The following is a 22,519-nucleotide window of genomic DNA, read 5'->3' as shown; positions in this document are numbered from 1 at the left end:
AAATCCTAATCCATTTACTATTTCCTTTGATCACAAGCGACCCCTCCGTCAGGTTTTCCCTCAACCCGTGTCTTACGGTTGCCAATGACGCACCAGGTCCAGATATTCATATTGTAACTACGTTTGGAAAGAAAGGTATTTAGTTTACGTTTGCTTTTGACGTATCACAAATAAGTTTCAAATGACTCGATGGAAATCGGCGTAAGGAGGAAGTCGGTGTGGTGGATGTTTCAAAAACCACAAGGCTTGCACCCAGAAAACCTACTACTTTTGTTGCATTTTAGTTTTGTCAATTCAAGGTCATTTTAAGCCAAACCATGATGTTTTTACTGAACATAACCAATTGGATTTGGATCCTTTTTTGTTAATCACGTATTTAAAATATTTAAAATGCAGCTGTAAGCCGGGAGAAAATATGTTCGTTCAAATAGTAAGTAAGTAAACATATGTTTGCAGTTTAAGGGAACGTAAGAGTCGGGGGTTTATTAGCGATCGCAAACGCCAATTTGCCTCTGATCTGGGGCTTTTGTCGGGGATCTCCAAAGATTGTCGGCGAGTAGAAAATCCGTGGAAAAGTCGTGAATTGTGAACTGAGCACAAAGAGCCAGATATTTCCATGCTAATATTGTTGTAACCAAGTGACCAAATAAAAGTATTACGTCAAGGATCAAGAAGTATTATTTATTCAGACGGACAGAAGTATCTTCCATTAACATCAATACAAACCTTGTTAAAATGAATGTGTTGCATGATTTCCTGAGTTCTGCTCAGCTGGTGGAAGAATTGTTTCAATCATAGCTTTAACATCTCCTAACGTACGTACTGCTGCTCCGAAGCACTCCGATTAGAAACAGAGATAAAACTCTGGCGCCATCTTTGATTTGACATGATTTGTGCTGACGTTAATGGAAGAGGTTTTTTTACTTTCTAGTAACTGCACAATTTTGATTTGCAGTTTGTATTCTCTCCCATCACCACGTGTTTGAACACTTAGACTGATGCAGTCCAACCAGACTCTGCAGCAAGAGGGCACAATGATTTTCTTGTTGAACCTGATTTATTTATACTTCCAGAGGCTACGATGGGTTTAAATTCTAGTCATTAAATTAATTTTAAAGACTTTTGCATCGCTTCATCCAGCAGTTCAAAGTCTTTCCTCCAGGAGAAATGTAGCGAGGTGATTAGTTTTCGTTAATCGCCTACCCCAATTATGGAAACCAGATTTCTTGTTTACATGACATGACATTTAAGTAATCCAATTACTGCAGAAAGCTGACAGTAACACAGTAACTTAAGTGCATGTGAGTGCACTGATTCTGTTTTGTGTCCTTCCCTTCCTCCTCTTTTACACCTCCATTACACTCTTTGTTGATGACACTCTCTTTTGTTTCCACTCTGACACTCACACACTCATTCCCAGACTTCCCAGTCTTTTTCTTGCATTTTGCTTCCTTCCGCCTTGTTTCTCTCTCTCTCTCTCTCTCTCTCTCTCTCTCTCTCTCTCTCTCTCTCTCTCTCTCTCTCTCTCCCTCTCTCTCTCTCTCTCCCTCCCTCCCTCTCTCTCTCTCTCTCTGATTCGTTTTTTCTTCTTCCTCTCTCTGGCTGGTTGTAATCAGACTCAACAAGAGCTGATATCAGGCTGCTGCTTCTCTGCTCCTGCAGCCATGAGACCGAGCTGCTGCTCCCCTCTATCTCTGCTCTTTACACACACACACACACACGCACGCACGCACGCACGCACGCACGCACGCACGAACGAACGAACGAAAACACACACACACACACACACATACACAGATAGACGAATATGCACCAACCTGAATGTAACTATGTACACACGCAAACATAGACAGGATTTTAAGAAACCTAGCACAGGAACAAAACATGTCCCAACTGCTCATCTACTACACAATCACAGGTACCTATGCACACATGAAGACAAGCTCAGCAAGAGATATGCAGCATGTACAGGCTGCATAAAGCACACAAGCACACAAGCACACACACACACAAACACATACACACACACACACACACGGAGACTTCCAGAAACGGATAAACAACAACACTCTTGCATACTAAATTATATGCGCAAAACACACAACCAAAAGAGGGTCAAAATAAGAAGCACACATGGACCCAAAAACATTGACAACATCCAAAAACACACACACACACACCTACACACACACACACACACACACACACACACACACACACACACACACACACACACACACACACAAACACACACACACACACACACACACACACACACACACACACACATACACAGATAGACGAATGTGCACCAACTCCAACCAAAACATATAAACAACTGTATGTACAGTATACCGACTTTACACACCCAAATGCACATAGTTACATTCAGACCTGCAACACAAGGAAAAAATGAGGGACATGACTCTAGACTGTTTTGAAAGATTACACATCATTTATAAATATATGATGAACAAGGAAATCAATTTTCCTGTTACATTTCCAGGTGCAATCTTTGTTTGGTTGATAGAAAAAAAATCTCACTTTGTGAACCGGCAAACCTCTTTTTAGTGTTTTTTTTACTCCTGTCGGCAGCACATTGAGGAGGTCTTTAAGATGAGAAGAAATCAAATGATAAGCCAGGTTGTTTTTTCTGGGGGTTTTGGGCCTTGTATTTATCTCGCGGCTTATGTTGTGACTCAAATGTAATCCTCAAAGCAAAACGATGATTACATAACAGCCACAAACTGAGAGCTGACACATCGTCACCGCTTCCCACCTGATACGATGTTTACTGTATGTAATTGCAAGGAATTGATTTGTTCGCTTTGTCCACACAAACTACACGAGGGCATTTTATCCAGCCCTCCCATATAATTAATTTCTCTTTAGTTTTTTCTTTTTCCGTTGGAGTTGAGGAGGCAGCAGCACACTGGACCTCTGGACTTTAACAGCTGCAGACCCCAATAAGCAAATCACTTGGCGCGTTCCAGGTCAAACTCAATTTTATTTTTAAATTACTTTTTGTGCAGTACGACTCGCTAGCTGCCACTCAGTTTTCGCCAGCCTGTGTTTAGATAGCAGAAGGAAGCAAAGTTAGACCTTTCAACTTTCTTTAGAGTATGGTCACATTGCACGGATTGAGATCACATCTCATTCCTATCACACCGGGCATCAACATACGATATTTCCTCTTCCAGACACCGATTTTTGTGTGCAGCGTTGAGCCTGTAACCCGAATCCTCCGCTTGACTTATTGAGACACACGACAACAGTCATTCCCAAGCAATGTGATTCCTTGCATTGTTTATGTTCCTGATCGTTGTCTTTGTAAATAATATCACTTGTGCAGTGCTTCAGTAGCATCTGGAGAGCCCACCAACCCACAAACTGTGACAGAAGACGACCCAGTCCGTTTTGTATGGTCTAGATCAGAAAAAAATGTGATTCAACCAGCCATTCACATTATGTCACATGCAGGCTCTAAATCAAATATAACCCCAAAAACCTCAAATACAAGTATAACATTTAGCATATAACAAAGAGGTTACTATTTCAAGGTCATCTTGTCCCACCTCCTGTGACTGAGTTCATAGATGTGAATGAGGGAAAAACAAGTATAAGCGGGAGGAGCAGGTCCTACAACGTCATTTTATATAAATATTTGTTTTAAATCAGCTTCCACTTTCCTTTAATGCATTCTGCCCTAATTGATCTGACAAACAGTTTTGAGATATTTTTTCTCTGGTGTGAAAACATGCTAACAGAGCCAATCAGTGAGTGCATGTTTGTATATTTTCGTACACGTGTTGAAACAAGAACGATGGCCACAAGAATCTGTGCACTGTGTCTCCACACAGATGTGTTGTGTTTGTACAGCATTGAGAGCAGAAGAAACCATCCCGAAGGTCTCGGCAGGAATGTGTGTGTGTGTGTGTGTGTGTGTGTGTGTGTGTGTGTGTGTGTGTGTGTGTGTGTGTGTGTGTGTGTGTGTGTGTGTGTGTGTGTTTTGGATGCTATTCCTGCATTTGCATGTTTAACCCCCAGCTGGGTTTTGGCACACACACACACACACACACACACACACACACACACACACACACACTCTGTCTGATTGGCCCACTGTAAAGCTGCCGCTGAAGGTCAGACAGAATTGACCGCTCTCGAGCTCAGGCCGCCGGTATCGACTGCGAATGAGACGTTTTTTTTTTTTATCAAAGCGATGTCGACACACACACACAGACTCCTCTAGAGCGAAACAAATAAATAAATAACCTACAGAATGAAATATAATAAATGTTCTCAAGAGCTGGTTGTGATTCCTCCCTGCTATCGTCCCCTTCAGGCTCCTCGGCTGCAGCCCTTTTGCAGCACAGATGTTTTCAATTAATCCTGAATTCCCATTCTCCCTGTCCGCCCCTCTCCCCCCGCCACCACCACCACCACCACCACCACCGCCTCCCCTGACTCCCCCACTGCGTCCGGCTCCAGTAAATAAGTTTATTCTCCGAGATGGCGGCTCTCCCTTTTCTCTTCTCCTCCCTCATTGTCCTCCCTCCCTCTTTCTTCCATCTCCAGTTCCTTTATCCACCCCCCACTCCACACCCAGCCGTCCTCCGCCGCGCTCCGGCAGTGGCGAATATGTTTTTTAACCTTGACTCGCAGGTGTCAGTGGCAGAATAGGGCATTATTTGTCACCATAAATAGCGGTTAAGGAGCGGCGGCAGCCCGGCAGGATAAAAAAGCCCCAGTGCGCCGCATGTGAGTGCAGCACGGGATACTTCATTAATCTTGCTGTCACTTCCGTGACACTTTTCATTAGTCATAGGGCTATCTGATCAACAGGCAGACTCCAGACTCCTCAAAAGCCGTCCACCAGCAGCCGGAGAGAGGAGAGAGGGAGAAGACGAGCTGCAGGTTTGTAAAGAGACATGAGAAATGAGACCTAGAGAATCAAAAGAAGGACTCCTGCTGGAGGGAGGTGGACCCACGTGGCGCCACCGGGAGGCCGGCTGACCCTTTAAGAGAAACATCATGTGATACGCTAATTTAATAAATGTGTTTGTTATCTGTTATAATTCATTTTGGGTGGAACATTTGATCCAAATCTCTCTTTATAATCGGTCCCCTCCTAATTCTTTAAACAAGACAAAAACAACCCATCATTGGGTTGAAATGTAAAGAAAATCTACTTCCATTGAAAGTCTGCAGAGTTAAAGAATCCCTCAGAGTTTCAGATCTCCACTTTTCACAAACAGCCGTTGGGTGTATTTATGCTCTGCGATCACCTTTCCATGTAGTAGTCCTTAATCCTGGCCCGGATTCAAACTGCCTTCACACGATTCACAGGAAACAACACATGCTTGCAATCCGGCGTTGCTGTTTGTAATTTTCTCTCATTGATATCAGCCTCGCTGCTGCTCTGCTGTCGGGTTTCTGCAAAAAGGAATAATGAGTGCTTGCACTCACTGTTACCACGGTAACCAAATCAAGCCGGACTGAACTCTTACAGAATTGCAACTTCATGCTCATTATCACCCACTGCTTACAATTACCTGGCTTGTTTAGTTTATTTTGATCCTCAGGAGGGAGAAGTGCACTGAGAACAAGAGACGGTTCACTTCTTATTCTCCTGAGATGAATATTTATGTCCGCATGTTCGAAGGAGCTTTTATTCTGAAATTCAACACGCAGCAAGTGGCAGCCTCTCGAAAACAAAAGGTGGCATGTGAGTAATGCTCATAACAGTTTCCAGTTACAGCGGCGAGTCATCCGAAGATCTCGGTGTTAAGAACAGTTAACGCCTTGGCGGATATTGGCATATTGACCAAATCTTTCAGTCGGGTTAGAGATAATATGACACGTAACACCACTGCTGTTACACTTCCTTGCTGTTAGATTGGAAATGGAATAGAAATTGGGTTTTCAGGTAATCAGCCTGAAAATGCTGCGGCTGCATACTTTGCGACGCTCGACCGCTCACCAAACTGTTGATACGTCTCTCATCCTTTTTTTTTTTCTTCTTTCTTTTATATTTTTGCCTCCGAGTTTCTCAGCAAAGAGGATCAAAGTGTCCTCACAGCACTTTTCAACATCCATCGCCACCGCAGCCCCCTCGCTTTTTCCCGATGGGGTAATTGGAAACAGATAGTGCGCGGCACCCTGGATGGTGCTGTGATCGTTAGCGGGGAGGTTTCAGAGCTGGAACAAGGAACCAAAAAAGAACAATGATTGCAAAGCAGTTTAAAAAGAGTTCGTCTGCTGAATAGTGTGTCTGTGATACTTGATTTTAACAGCCTGAACATCCTGCAAGAGAAAAGCAATAATTATGTTACTCTAAGTATGAAACATCTTGTGCTTTAGCTTTTTAGCATTTGGGGATTTTCTACTTTTCTTCCATCGTTTTTAAGAGGAACATTTTCAGACAGCGATAACCTAGTTTTCAGATTAACATTATAACTTCAACATGAGATAAATATCATTGTCTGATTAAAAATACTGTGTCTCCAAGATATGGACCTTTTGTTATCACTGAAAACAGGACATATAATACCATTGAGATTAAACAAGGCTATCTTCCTTTCCTTTCTCTTTATCCCGTCTTGTTTCCGTCCTCCTTTCCTTCATTTTTTGCATCGTTTGCTTTGTCAACAGGTGGCAACCCCCGGTTCTGCTGATTCGGAAGTGTCTTTAAACATGCATTCTCTCTACTGACCATCAGGGGGCGACTCCTCTGGTTGTATAGAAGTCTATGAGAAAATTACTCTACTATCTTGCTTTATTCCCTCAGTAAACATTGTAAACGTGAATGTATGTCTTAATCTTTAGTTTCAAGCCTTCTTCAATAAATCATGATATTCATTTAGTAAAGTATGGTCCATTTAGAGTCAAATAGACCATAATGCAGGGTGTGCTTTAGGCCGGGCTTACTGTGATTGACAGGTCGCGAGCAGAGCCGTGTACGTCGTCTCTACGTCACTCCTCTGCATTCCTAATATGATAACTTCTGTTCATCGGTTGCAAAAAAACTAAGATGGTGACAACAAAATCGTTGACCTCGACAATTTGTAAAGGCACATACTGACATCCCCATGAATACGTCCTCTTCTTAGATAAGGGAATGGATGTAATCACAATCCACAGCTAAACATTTACATGATAGATATTATGCTTTATTATCGCATAATTAAATAAAATAACAGAAGTTAACACTGTTTGCTGTCCTTTGGCTGTTATAAAACTTTTCAGCGTAATAAAGGATTTTTCTGCTTTTCTCATGCGATACTTTAGTCGCATACACATAGAAGCACGTGAATAAGAGGCTGATATCAGCCACGTTTGCCTCTTATCTTGTCACGTCATCCACCTTTGACATGATGGAGGTTCCACTTCGTAACGCTGTAGTCAAATCTCACTTTCTGCAAACGTTTCATCCGTGCGTTTAATCGTTCTATTATATCGGGAAGAACGTTGCGGTGTCCGCAGCAATGAAACAAATGCTTTGGTGCAGTGAAACGGTTGAGGAGATGCTCTGAAAGCATAAACGGAGGAGGAACTGAGACACTCTTCCCAGCGTTTCAACCGAATGCCTTTATCAGACGGTGGGAGACTTCAATTATACTGAATGTGGTGTAAGTGAATCCTTAATTTAAAGGCCTAATCTGTTCCAGAGACTCTTTACCATACAATATATGGGTCGCCCTGCCTCGACAAGCTGCTAATCTTTAAAGAAATTTGATTAGTCAGACTTTCAAAGAAGAGCGGTCGAGTCTCTTGTTTTTGACCCAAAACGCTGAATAGTTTGAGTGTTTTAGTTTGAAAGTGGTTAACTTGAAAGTCGGCTCCAGAAACTAGTCTGAAACATTTATTTCATTGAATTAAAATAGTGCAAAAAGGCTGCTAACCCTGATCTGAAAACATCCCACTGGCCAAGCAGAAAACGGGGAAGTCATGCTCTAGCAATAAAACCAATTCCAGATTTACTCTGCAGCTTGGCTGTTGTGATTCCCTCCACCTCGACTTCCTTCTCTCTTTTCAATCTCGCTCTCCCTCTTTCTTTCCACTTTATCTGTCTTTACAGCTTGTAAAAGCCGAAACAGGGAGAAAGAGACGAGCCGAGGTATTGATCTCAGGGGGAGGGGAGAACTGCTGCAGTCTAACGAACACAAATTGGTGTCAAAAGCTCATCACTCGACTAAAAGACAAGTCTGCCTCAGATAAATGTTTACCGCCGCTCAAAGAGATCTAAGGGGGGGGGGGGAGACGAGATTAACCAAAGTGCTTAGACAAAAGAGGCATCAAAGTTTAAAGATTATTAAAAGGGAAAAGCTTTCTGAGCTCGTTGGAGCTCAGATATAAATGTCAGCTCTGCTGTTTTTTTTCATCTAATCTTGGACCATTTTACTCCTTCCCAAAGTGTTTAGACATAATACGGACATGTTGGACTGCAATGAAGAGCCGGCTCAAGTGGAGGCCTTCGTCTATGAAGTCACTCTATGTCACGAAAGGAGATGTCAAAACAAGAGTTCTGCAAAGTCTGTAAAAACACAGGGGGATGTCTGGTGGAAGCTGCAGTGATCGAAGACAACAGGCGTCCCGAATGAATTTTGTTCGTCTGCACTTCGACCGCCAGCGCCCGTCACTCCCCAAAAACTACACCAAGGATTATTCACTCTCCCCTCCATCTTTTGACACCACAGAAAACCTTTAAACCTCTTCCTCCAGCCAAACTCTACATGCAGGGTTCCCAGTTTTAGCAGTGTCTAATTGGATACTGATGTGTTCCCGACGACCTCCTCCTCCCCGCTCCATGCCGTCTTCCTTTTTAGAAGCCATCGCCGGCAATATATCGGGAGGAGGGGCTGGAGGGGGGGTTTGGGAGCGGCAACGTGTGCAGAAGATGGCGACTATCTAAACATCTGTTTTTACAAGGAACAGAAAGAGTAAACTGTTGTTGTTGCAGCGAGGCCTGCTGCTGTCCGTAACCCCTGGAGATGCAAACAGATAACGATGGCGTCTGGCGAACAAGGACACAATCCGGCACATTAATTAAGACAAAGTGCGGCCGAAAAGACTTATCTCGGCTGGGACTGAACATGATGAAATATTACTGGCCGGCTGCCTGGCCAATCATCTGAGTCTTGTTATCTTGAAAGTATTAGCTGTGGAATGTCGTTAGCAGCGCACCGGAGACGGCTTTACGAGCGCTGCAGAGCAACTGTTCTACGTTGTGGTGACATTGTCAAGTCGAGCCCGATGACTAAAACTTCAAAGTATTGTCCAAAAGGCTGCACGGTATCCTGCTTGATCTCTGGCTGGGATTCTTTCCCCCCTGTTGTTGTTGGCCGTCTCAAAGCCTAATTGAACCTGCCAGGAATGAGGCGTTTCTCTGGGAATAAGAATCGGAGAGCTCTCCGGGTAACACACAGGACCCCACAGCCCTAAAGCTGATCTGGTGCGGCCGTATCGATGGCAGGCCAAGCAGCTCAACCAAGCGCATCTGATTTGCATCACCGTCTTAGAAAACTGAGTGGAAGTCCCCTCTGAAATATCCAGATGAACGCGTGCTGCGGCTGCTGAGTGTGTATTGAGGTCATTAAGGAGGCAAGAGGAAATGACAGCTGAGACAAAGTAAGACTTATCTGTTCTGCGCTTACTGTTTGATTGTGTTTCCATCTGGATCAACACGTCGGAACGCCGAAGAAGCAGCGAGAAATCGGGATATTCTGCTTGTTTATTCGGCTGGTTGTGTTGTCAGTCGGCGTCTCGTCAAAAGACTGTCCTTTTTTTTTCATAACGACTCACCCAATAGACTCAACATAATCTCATGCACTCCTATAAACTTCATTATTATGTAAATATTTAATTCTAATTTGCCATTGTTTTTTTTTGTTCATTAGCTTAATCTTTATCATTCATCTATTTCAGTGTCCTTTTCCAGTTGTTTAAATATGGAAATAATCACTTTTACTTTCTGGAGAGACATTGCTGCTCATAATTAGCAGCAAAGGTATTATAAACTAATTATAGGAAGCATTGGAAACACATTGAGAACACCCGCTACCCTATTTATAATAAATGAGTAAATTAAATTAAAAAATGAAAATGAAAATAGGTTGCCTATAAACTAATGTTAAACATAATTATTTATAGGCCTTTACACACCGGGGGAGGTGACAAATAAACAGCACAAAAATGCAAATTACTCGCCTACAAATATTTCTCATCAAAACTATTCATACCGTCAATAATGTGAATTTGCAACAGTTGCAATACTTTTTCAATAAAAGGTCACTTCCCTTTACTGGCCATCAGAGGGCGACTCCTCCGGTTGCCAAAATAAGTGAATTGTATGACAAACATGACCTCTGGTTTCAGACTGGACACAAACAGTGGCCTATCCACCCAGATCACCAGCTCTGGTTCCCGATTAGTCGGATTACAGATAAATTGAGGACGTTGGATACATACAAATTATAGTGCATTACTCTTCGTACAGGTACAGCACGAACAGTGTATGAGAACAGTCTGCCGTCATACATGTGTGAAGACAAAAGGGATAACTCTCTAAGTGGTTGACAAATGTCTACCATCTCATGTTGCCCTGATTTAGTATTTATTATTCATATTTATATTTAAATTCTAATCAATCTTCCTTTTTTTCCCCCCATCAGTGGACGATTTAGCTTTCTTGGGCTCGGAACAAAAAGTGGTTTGTTTGCTCTGCCTGTTGAGGTTTAACCAACCAATATGATTATTTCTGCTCCCAAATGCAGCTGTGTTTGTACAACCAAAAACTGCAATCTGTGTCTGAGATATTGTGCGTGACGAGGGAATGAAAAACAAATGAATGAAAGAAAGACGCCCAGGGAAGTTTGGTCACATTGCGGCACAAGCGTGGGTTTGACTGCAGAGCGAGGTGGGAGACATGAAAAATATTGGCATTGTTTTCAACCCCTTGGCATGATATTAATTAAACTAGAACGTGAATAAATAAATGTTTTTTCCTTCGTCTGTGGTTTCCGCGAGGCAGCAGAGTCGCTCAGCTGTCACTCAGACATCACGCGTTGAGCCACCCTGCACTTCTTCAGACGTGACATCTTCCACTTCAGTTGTATGGGCTTCAAGACCTCGACGGCGGAAAATAAGGAGTGCAGAGCCCTCCCAGAGTGCATTGCTCTGGGTGACCTTGACAGTGACTGCTGGTGGACGGTGGGGGTTCAGGTAGTTCGGATGGAGGAGGTTTCCATTTGTCTTGTGGTGCAGTGGCAGCGGCGGGATTTATTGGGCTTTGGGTGTCATCCTGTGACAAGGTGCACATTCTTTCCATGCATTATGGGCCCAGATGATAGCAGTTTGAAGCTCCCTTTAAATAACCTCGAGGTTATGTCTTTTATTGAGTTATACATTGTGTTGAATTTATGATTGAAGCCCTATGGAAGAAAATATGAAAGAATGTATGAGCAGAACTCCCAGCGGAGCGTGAACAGAGGTGGAGGAAATGAATTCAGTCTGCTTAACGGGGGGGGAAATGTGAATACAATGATGACGCAGCAAATGTTAGGCACCAACAACCGCAAAATAAACAAAAGTACTGAGACAGACAGGTATTAGGTGGACAAAAACAAAAAATGTAAAGGAGACATGAGCTTATTTTCTGGTTTATGCTTACATTTTGGGTTTCTATTAACACATGTGTACATGCTTTAATGTGCAAAAAACTCATAATGTTTCCTCATAATGTCTGTCTGATCATACCTGTGTTTATCCCCTGTTTGAAGCGCTCTGTTTTAGCGCCTGTCTCTTTAAGACCCTCTCCCGAAAAAAAGGCCCAGTCTGCTCTGATTTGTTGTCGATTTCGGGTTTTGCTGTCTTCACAGTTTAGCATTCTACCGGTGACTATAAAGTTGTGACATCACCGCGTTACGAAAGTGCTGACATCTCGTTTAAAGGCACAGTTTCTGAACAAGGGCTGGGTGCATTTCTCTGTGGTTTGATCGTGTGTTACTTCCACAGTATTCTACAATATTGGACCTTTAATGTTCTTTATTTTTGAACGAACCAGAACGCACATAATAAAAAGCATTCTCTGTATAAGTCCTGGAAAAACAGAAGTCACATAATAAGCAAAAGGTAATGCAGATACTGGTTGTAAATAAAGGCACTTGACAATGCGACCTGGGTACAATGCACTGATGAGATCTGCTACACGGGTCCTTTGGTTGTGAAATAATCGACTCATTAAGCCGAGGTCTCGTTGATACGTCAGCTGGAGTGACGACGTGCTAAATTAATTTCCTGCAGCTCCTCTTCTCTCCTCCCAGCTCGCTGATCCGGCGATGCTGGAAAATACAGCAAACATTTTCTCAAATGGTTTACAAAGGCAGCCCTTGTTGACCAGCCAAGAAAACTTTGGATCGGATCACAAATGCATTTTAAGCACCGCGAGTGGATGTATGACATGCTTGTATAGGCGGTGAAACTCAGGCTAGGGGCATTCCTGATGTTAGGGACATTTTCTGTTCCGGAAAAAAAAAACAGAAAGAAGACAGATTTGAAAAAAATTCTTTTGACCTGGGATCTGCACTGCATGTGAGGCCAATATCCACCGGGTTTTGAATATTCTACAGTTTGAGAAATGTGACACTTGAGGTCTTCACACACTGAAGGTGGTGTAGAGACGTTGTACACAGCTCTGGTATCGACCTGTCAATCACAAGGTAGCCTAAAGCAGAGGTCCCCAACAACCGGGCTGAGTTACGGAGTAAACATAAAGAACACACGTCAGGTGGCGTTGTCTCCTGTCACCCCGAGATGGGACCGGCTCGTAGCAAAGAAACAAGCTCAGGGCTCCCACTAATTCGGTGGAATGGTGAGTTGTATTTTTTTTATGCACTTTATAATTTACTTCATGCCGGTCGTAGCATTTTATTATGCCATATTTATTACGTCATATTTATCGCCCACACCATGAAGGCCAGTCCGTGAAAATATTGCCTTGCACGAAACCGGTCCGTGGCGCAAAAAAGGTTGGGGACCGCTGACCTAAAGCATTCTCTGCTTCATCGTGTATTTGACTCTAAATAGACCATAATTTACTAAATGAACATCATGCTGTTTTGAAGACTTGAAACTAGAGATTGAGACCATACACTCATGTTTACAATGTTTACTGAGGGAATAAATCAAGAGAGAAGTAGAGTAATTTTCTCATAGACTTCTATACAACCAGAGGAGTCGCCCCATGATGGTCAGTAGAGAGAATGCAAGTTTTAAGACACTTCCGAATCAGCAGAACCAGAGGTTGCTACCTGTTGACAAAGGAAACGATGCAAAAAATGAAGGAAAGAAGGACGGACAAGAAATTAAGAGAGTAAATAAATCAAGAGAGAAGTAGAGTCATTTTCTCATAGACTTCTATACAACCAAAGGAGTCTCCCCCTGGTGGCCAGTAGAGATAATGCAAGAGTTATGTGTGTGTGTGTGTGTGTGTGTGTGTGTGTGTGTGTGTGTGTGTGTGTGTGTGTGTGTGTGTGTGTATTTGCTCGGGTCGGGTTCTTGGGTTCTTTCAAGAGAGGCCGTTGTGAAAGTGTCTTAAACTTGCATTCTTTCTCACGGCCAGCAGTGGGGCGACTCATCTGACGTTCACAGTCTATAATAAAAGGTCATCATTTTTTAGTGTACATGGGTTATTTTGCCGCTCGCCTGTGTGACATTGAAAAGAAGAATCAGTGCTGCCATGAACCAGAGTTACCAGACTTGCTGTGCATTTCTTGCCGTTTGATCCTGAAACTGGACTGGCAGGTATGGTTTTCATCTTCTTTCCTTTTAGCCTGTAGCGCTGCAAACACACGGATGCAGCTGCTCGTGTTCTGCGGCTTTCATCCCTTTAACACGTCAAAACATGTTTATGTCTTTGTTGCTGCATGTTCGTGAGGCTGGCTGTCTCGCACGTGGTGATGTATGTGTCCAGCTATTTTATTTCAAGAGTTTTAAATGAAAACATTAAAGCAAAGTTAGTGAGACACGAGAAAGGACAGCGCTGCCATGTGAGGGCCACACAAAGATGTCATTGTTGCGTTTGATGTGTGATGTCGAGCTGAGCATTATAGCAAAAGGAGAAGCTTAAGTAAGATATTAGGAAAAATTGGTGCCATATGGATCTTGTTAAACGAACAAAATCAACCTTGTGTGTCCAGCAGAGATTTTAAGCTGTGAATGATGAGTGTGATGGGAGGCTTAAGATAGATTAGAATAATAACGTAATGATGATAGATATTTCATTACTGTTAACTAAAGAGGAGCATTACAAAGCTCTCAACACAACCGCTGGCTCCGTCAACACCGCAGCGTGCCAAGGCCGACTCAGCACAACACAGAAAACCACACCAGACTCTACAGGCAAATTACAGAGGAAACAACAACCTAATGAAGGCGAGGAACAAATTAGCAGCAAGTTCATTAAAATGTTTAGTTGTTCAATAAAACCTGAAGTTTGTGGTGAAGCGCGGGTCTGGCCAACGAAACAGCTGAGCTGGAGAAGAGCAGAGCTTTGAGTTTTAATCGTCCCGAAGTTGAACGTTAAAAAAAAAAAATCAAAATGTTGTTTTTCTACTTTGTCATTATCTCAAGTTGTTAGTGGCATAATAAAAAAACACACCATTAACATCTTGAGAAAATAAGTAATTATACTCATTTTGTAGCAGCAACATACAGTTGTGTTATCAAAGTACAAGTACCTCACCAGTGTATTTCAGTACAGAACAGGAGAAATGTATCTCTGACGCAGTGGCGGGCCGTGGATTTGGTATCTACGCCCGCTGTCTGTTTAGTTTAACAGCTGATCGCGGCTGACGCTCCCGTTCAGCAATGCTCTTTTACGGAGCGCCAGTCTAAGCTCGGGGAGAGCTCACGGGACGTGTGGACCGACCTACGAAGCCACGTCAACCACCAGCGGACACCCCCGCCAAGCAACGCACAGTTACGCAGCGCCTCTCGGTCGGACGCCTTCAACCTCGCCTCGGCGATGTTGTGCATCCTGACTGACCAACCCGTAAAAACAGCACCATAGACACATCAACACAACGCCACCGCAGATGAAAAAACACAAAAAGCAGGAAACTTACCAGATGCTGTTCATTAAAGACAAAGTCCATCCGCTCTCCTTAAAAAAAAGTTCAGCAACGCTTCAGTTCCAGGGTGTGTACTGACACACTGACCAATCACAGCGCGCGTTAATGGTCAAGCGGGCCATGTGGCAAAACAGATGCTAGAAGGCCTTCTCATATAGTTTAATAAGCTCTCGAGTCCATAGAGAAACAGAAGTGAAATGTGATTGGATGAGTGCCGTGCCATGCAGCAGGCTCAAGCTCAAGACTGAAGGCAACAGAGGAACACAGCAGGTGTGCAATGAGAAAATAAGCTAATAGCGACAACTAATTATAATACATGTAGTGCATTTGTGAAAAACAATTAAACTATAAAATAGCTATAACTTTTAATTATAAAAAAAGACATTATATTTTTTTTTATAAAAAATGTAAATTTAAACTTTGTGATTCTGTTTAGGCCAGCAGAGAAGGCTTAGCAGGCCCTGACGGCCTGCCACTGCTCTGACGGAAGTTTTGTAAGATGTAAACAAATGTAAAGTGTTTGTGACTCAAAAGTATGTTTATCTCCAAACTGAACTCTGCTGAATTACTTCTATACGTGTATTTACTCTAAACTTGTTGTGTTGTCATATTGCTCTAAACTCAACACACAAAGCATTTGTACCCAGGCTGACCCGGATGCTTCGATCATTGCAGTTTTCATGTTTCATTTGCAATTTCATTTCAACAGATTTTAGGACGGAGCAAATGGAAAGTGTAATACATTTTTGTATTTTAGTAATCTGTCCACTGGATGACACCAGTAATGGGGACGAATTTTGCAGCTGGAGTGGAAATACCGTCCAATTCTTTCCTTTTGCAAACGAATCCGCAGGAATAAGAAGAAAAAAAGATCTCTCAGACAACTGATTAGACCCAGAAATACAAGGCAGCAGCGGTTTCACGCAGTGGACTTAAAAGAAGCTCCTTCCATGAATCTTTCCATCATGCATTCATGTGGTTCCCTGTGAACACTGTTATGGAGATTTGCAGGTGAAAAGATGTCTGAGCTAAAAAATAAAAGAAGAACTTTCACAATTCAACTAAACAGGCTTTATGCTGGGAGTCTCCCGTGTCTGACTTCCTAACGAGGCCTTAAAGTCTGTGGAGTTTCATACATACATATATATATATATATATATATATTTAAACACTCGGCCGAATGAAAAGGAGCCCTGCTGCTTCACGCTCATCATCGGAAGGAAAGAAAGAACGAACATGAGCGGTAAAAACAACTCACAGGGACAAAACAACAAGTTGAATTTAAAGAGAGCCTGACGAGAGGTGAGACACTGGCACAGCGCCAAAGATCCTGTTTCCAGAAGGGCCCTGAGATCTGAACTTGCCGGCAGGGCGACAGTGAGACACCATCTCATTTCACTCAAAGTGATGAACGCAGCATTTCCCTGAAGCCTTATCTGCAGCAACACGACGACACGCGGCGCTCCACTCCGATATCTGCCGACGTGTAAGCAGGGAAACGTGACGGCGCTCGTGGAGCCGCCTGCGTCTCGGGCCGCTATCGCACAAACGGGGAGCTAATGTGTTCACACACCGCCGCTGCCTTTTTTTTTACTGTAGAATCCCTTCTGCTCCATCAGACGAACGTGTCATCAGAGACCCAATAGATGAGTTAAACTCTCGTATGAATCACGCAACGGCACAAATGTGCTCCCTTTTTCACATGCAGGAGGCCTGGTAACCCCTCACCTGACAAATAGGAGCTGACAACACAGAGGCTGGTTCATTTATCAACCCAGGGAAAATGAAGGGGGAAAAAAAATCATTTTGCATACAGATTGCAAAGCCTTCTGGGAAAGTCACTCACCAAAGAGGCACATCTGCGATAATCTAAATCAAAACTTAGTGGCGCTGTCAACAAGTTAGATTTTGTATTTTACATCACAGCAAGCAGATGTAGAACTTTCAGGTCTGAACAGATTTTAAATTCTTTAAATCTTTAAAAGACAATCTGAGAAACCGAGAGGAGAGCGGATCTTTCACATCAGCACTATATTTTTCGGTAAAAGAAAAAACGCCACTCTACAGACCCGATCCACTCTGGGAAGCTGTGTCACATTTTCCCGATAGGTGCAACGTAATCTGAGGGAACATCTCTCCGAGTTGGTTTTTCCAGCGTTAATTTATCCGGGGAATGTCAGCTGAGCACAGCGTCGGTCCTCTTCCCTCATTCGAACCCACTTCCACTGTTTCCCAGCACGCCAACAATCTGATGGAGCGGGAAGCATTATTCATTTATTCCCCCCCCTTTTAACCAAATTTTCCCAGTCAGTCCGGGAACTGGTGACTCTTTCATCACAAGCCGGATCTCTAACCTCTGCTGACGGTCGAGGTGGCCGCTGAGGTGGATATTGAAAAAACAATACAAAGGAGTGGACAGCCCAATCCATTACAAGGCCTCGAGAATTACATTTTCCTCAGATATAGTGCAGCGCTGTGAGACTCAATTCACCAGGATCCTGGAGATGGAAACCAATTTGAACCAGGTGGGCTAATTCTCTGAGACTTTGTACTGACCGACAGCAGAGATGGTGCGAGACGGGTTTCAGAGAGAGAATTCAGGACTGAAATGTATTGGACATTACTCAAGAGCGATTGGACATTACTCAGGAGCCATAAAAGACTTGAAACATCTGGCCGTGTAACCTCCACCAGGGATAATGAGTGAGCTTTAACCTCAAGCTTTTTTCCTGATCTGACATAGTGCTGCAATTTTTGTGTCCATGGGGGGTGAGCAACTAGAGCAACGAGGCAACTAGAGCAACCAAAGCGTGAGCCGCACTGCTTTTGTTCAGCGTTTAAGTTACACAGAGAAAACGGAGGAGAGAGAGAAAGAGAAAAATAAATGAATTTGGAAACAGATGGCTCCCCTTGAGAAATTCAAATTAAAAGAAAATTAATTATGAGTTTGTTTTTGTTTCGTTTTTTAAATTGAACTGTGCACTCGCGACTTATTACCGAGGGACAGAAGTGAAAGAAAAATATGGGTAGGGAAATGAAAAGCTGTGTCTTCCACAGACTTGTGGTTATGTTTTTACAACGCTGTGGGATTCGTGGTATTGTCCTCGTACTTCAGAGGTGAAGGGAGCATATTGGGGTCGTCGCAGCAGCTGTCTTGTTTTTGATGACATCGACATGAAGAAGTCTTGAGGTCCTGCACGAAATCATAACACGCTCTGCCTCTAATCTACCATATTCTGCCTCCGCCTTGTTTTACCCTGGTGTTTCTTACCCGAACCCAATCTCAATCCTCAGGCCTGAAGCTTTGTTTTGCACTCGCGCTCGGCGGCGTAGCACAAGCCTCTGCAGATGGCGCTCGAGCTCCGAGCGCCCACGGAAGGCGTTAACGCTCGATGCGCCCTACGTCGCATTAGTCTCTGAAACGCCAGAGGGCGCCCAAACAAAATGTACCATGAAGATTCAGAAAGACGAGTGTAACCTAGAGATTATGCCCAAAGACTGAAGGTGTCACCGACAGAAAGGAATTTCATAAAAAATAGTTGTTGAGACATTTGACTTAAAACCGCAAACACCAACATCTTGGTGGAGTTAGAAAAAAAGTCTTGTGATCACCATATCCAAGAAGATACACCATCTGGGAACCATGAATGTCAGCATTTAGTGCCAATTCATCAAGTAGGTGTAGATATATTTCACTGGATACTTGATGTTGGTGCAAGATAAACAGTCAGGAGATTAACAAATTTAGTAATCTTCCTCTGGAGAACATGAATGGTTGTTGACATATTACACAAACTGACATTCTTAGAGCCTTCATAAGACAATCACCTTTTCTTTTAAAAACTGCTGTCGACATTTTTTTCTCCAAATTAAATACATTTAAATGGCTCACTGAGCTCGTTAAAGGACCTTTAAGACCAATCATCACATTCATTCACTCAGAAAACCTCAGTCACCCTATGTCTCAGCTACGGTTTGTTGCTGTTTTTTTTTATACAGCTTTCAATTGGTCACTGCTGTGTCTGGTTTCCTAAATGTTTTTTGGTAACAGAACTGCAGGTGCCTCCCAATTGTCATGGAATGTTTAATGCTCAAACAACAAGAAGCAGCAGCAGGTATTTACAGATTCGGCGCATAACAAATGAACACGATGCCTAAGAATACATACTCCATGCACAACAAAAAGGTTTTCCCACCAGAGGAGGATTATGAGGCAGACAAGAAGTCGAGTGGAGGTTTCCCATTCCTATAAAAATGTTGGCAGCTTTCAGTGTTTCTCTTGTTCCATATTTCGTTCCATATGGATTTTTCGGCCCCAAGAGGACAGAAAGTCGCTTTGAAAACAAATGCATTGAGTTGTTGTGGCCAATAGAGTTCTACAGGGATGACTTGTTTGTAGGCCAATCTGGAAGTTTGCGCTGGTTAAAACGGCAAAAAGCGATGGATTTATTAGATTTATTGCCGAAAAGAAGCTCTGTGGAAGTTTATTATACGTACTTGTTTGGTTCAGATTATCTTCACAAATGAACACCACCTGTTATGATTATTGAAGCGGAAATGTAATTGCCAGAACTACACCATGGTCACATGACTTCACGTCACCACTAAAACTTGTTAGCATCCGCCTTTTTTTGAATACATTGAAAAGCTTAAAAATTCACAAGAGGGATATTTACAATTGTAGTTTATGTCAAAGGACAAAACATACAAATCTCTGAAACTTAAGACCTCTTTCTCTCAGAACCTCATTTCAGGCATCTAATCAAAGAACAATTTCAGAAAAAGCATTGACTTTGAGATGAGGGAACTATAGAATATCGAATCTATTGCAAAGATGCTCACTAATTTCCTGGCATCAGGACTCGTTCCTGCAGCATTCTATTGAGTACTGTTTCTTTTCAGCCGTTGAATGTTCCCACAATGTTCACTGGTGTTGAAGTAGCTGTGGTTTGGGTTCCACCACTCTCATATCATACTGGAAAAACATCTGTGGTTTAACATCAAATCAGTGAGCTGGAAGCTTAAAGATGTATTAAGCTGCCGACTGTTGATTCTAGCACAGGGAGCCATTTACTTCATTATTATCATCAAAAGTTTTGCAAAAAAAGAAGCTGTTCCTCGAAAAAACATTTCAGTATTCCGTCGACTAAAATTAGCTGTTCGCAAATAAACTCAAGAAAACTGCAGGGACAAATCATATAATTATGATATCCTGTTACTTTCATGGAAGGAATGCAATATTTGTATTATCTCATCTGTGTTGAGATTTTCTATTCATTCCACATTAATTTTATCAGAATGTATTGCAGATTTGAACAAAGCCTGCACATACTAATTGTTTGTATGCTAATAATAGAGTGTCTTCAGTCACTTCTGTATTTGCTCTACGAACCTCGTGACATCTTGGAGAGACAAAAGTGACAGATGAATGCAATTTCCTGTCAACCTCGTGAAAGCAGCGTGACTCCAGTTCAGCGTTCCTCCTAAAATTGGAGATTCCCACCACTTAACCCCAGTCAGACGCATGAAGCGACTCAGCAAGACAAATACGCCGTTTGATCCCAACAACTCCATAATCTCATGCTCTCCTTCCAAAGAATGCAGAAATGGCCCGACCAGGTAGAAATGGAGCTGGAATTAAACTTTGTGACTAGTCGGGAAAACAGGATGAAAGATTTCCATCGCTTGTCCCAACGTTGGCAGTTTTCTTTGATTTGGCTCAGCTGTTCTTTTTTTTTAGGGGGATTCTGCACAGTCTGCACATCAAGAGCTTTGTTCCAGATTTTAGATATCTGAGATATCAGTGTAACAAAGGGTAACATAAAAACCCATTACAGGCCTCGTCAAAGGGTATTTATTTAATATTTCTTTCAAAAACGATGACAATTCTGCAGTTTAGATCTTCTTTTTTTTTTTCTTTATAAAACTCTGAAATAACCAGTAATAAGAGACCCTGTGCTTGTGGTTAAAAGTGTGCAAATGGTGGTCTGGACATCATGCTGTGTTTGGAGCTGGGAAGCTTCTCAAAGCCAGCGGAGATAGATCACATGTGAAATGAACACCCCGTTCATTTCACATGTGACACCATTTCCTGTGTTTCTAACCAGCGCTATGCTCACAAAAAGGCCCCCCGAGCCTGTCAGAGTGACAGCTCCATTGACAGCACACTGGCGACACATTGAACCGGGGCGAATATCAACAGAGACTCAAAACTGAAGAATAGCCTTTGTCAGCGATGCCATTAAAATTCAGAGGAAAATAGCTGGCTGAGAGACTTGTGAGCAATTACTTCGGTGGCTGCTGTAACTGCAAGATAAATGCTAATCCGATCTAAATCGGTGCAGTTCAACAGTTCCATTCATTTATTGTCATATTTTAAATGAAAAGTGTATGTTTCTTTATGTCGGCTGCAGATATACCAATATAAATGTGGCTCAAATCCTTCTCTATAAATCTTTCTGTCCATTTATCTCCCTAGTGTGTGTTTTTCTTCTCCTCTCTCGCCGGTCCTATCATCTCACGACTTGTATTGCAGCCGAGTTGGGCTGCAGGTTATTTGTCATCCCTCATTTCTTCTTTGATCCCGCTGCTTCCCGAGGCTCAGGCGATTCGAGCCACCGGCATCTCCCCATTCGTAATTAATAACAGGCTTCTTTCGGGGGAATTCTTCTCATTGCTTTCTTTCTTTTTTTTTGCCCCAAGAGCCATCCAGCTGCGTCTGTTCGAGTCCCATAGTAACTGCTTCTTTGGCTGTTGTTGGTGCAGACTAGCAAGGAAATACACTCAATTTCAGTTTGAGAGAGAGGGGAGAGAGTGGCTGTTGCATATGCGTGCCAGTGGGCAGGGGTGGGTTTTTCTGTCGCTTTACTGGCCCACCTTGGACCTCGGATGATGTCATTTCCTATTAAAATAATTGTTCTTGATATGAAACAGGAGGGCTTTGAGCTTCATCCAAAAATATGAAACTAATTACTATTTGGGATCAAATGGTCGCTTGTTGGAAAAGGCAAAAGAATATTTCTTTCTTCGGGGATAAACTTTCTGTTGTTGTTCACTCATCTCCTCTGCTTATTAATCATAAACAAGGGTTTTAATCAGGAAATCAATAGAGCTCAAAGACCACAGGGAGCAAGAAAACATTAGCAGTCAAAAAAAAATGCTGTTTTTGCCTGGGAAGCGTGCCAGATTGTGAACTAGGACTTAAGCTCTCCGCACAGCATGTTGTGTTTAGTTGAGTCCCAGCCTCTTTTCTGCTTCACGCTAGGAAAAGCAGACAAATTAAACTGTAGTATACTTGAGTTAATGACATAAGGCTATCATTGATGAAGACAAGGTCACAGTAAATAATATATGCACCACGTCGAGATGATCATAACGTGTGAATGGAC

The sequence above is a fragment of the Taurulus bubalis genome, assembly GCF_910589615.1.
Source record: "Taurulus bubalis genome assembly, chromosome: 12".
Taxonomy (NCBI): domain Eukaryota; kingdom Metazoa; phylum Chordata; class Actinopteri; order Perciformes; family Cottidae; genus Taurulus; species Taurulus bubalis.
The sequence above is the reverse complement of the archived record's forward strand: the minus strand, read 5'-3'. Positions refer to the sequence as shown.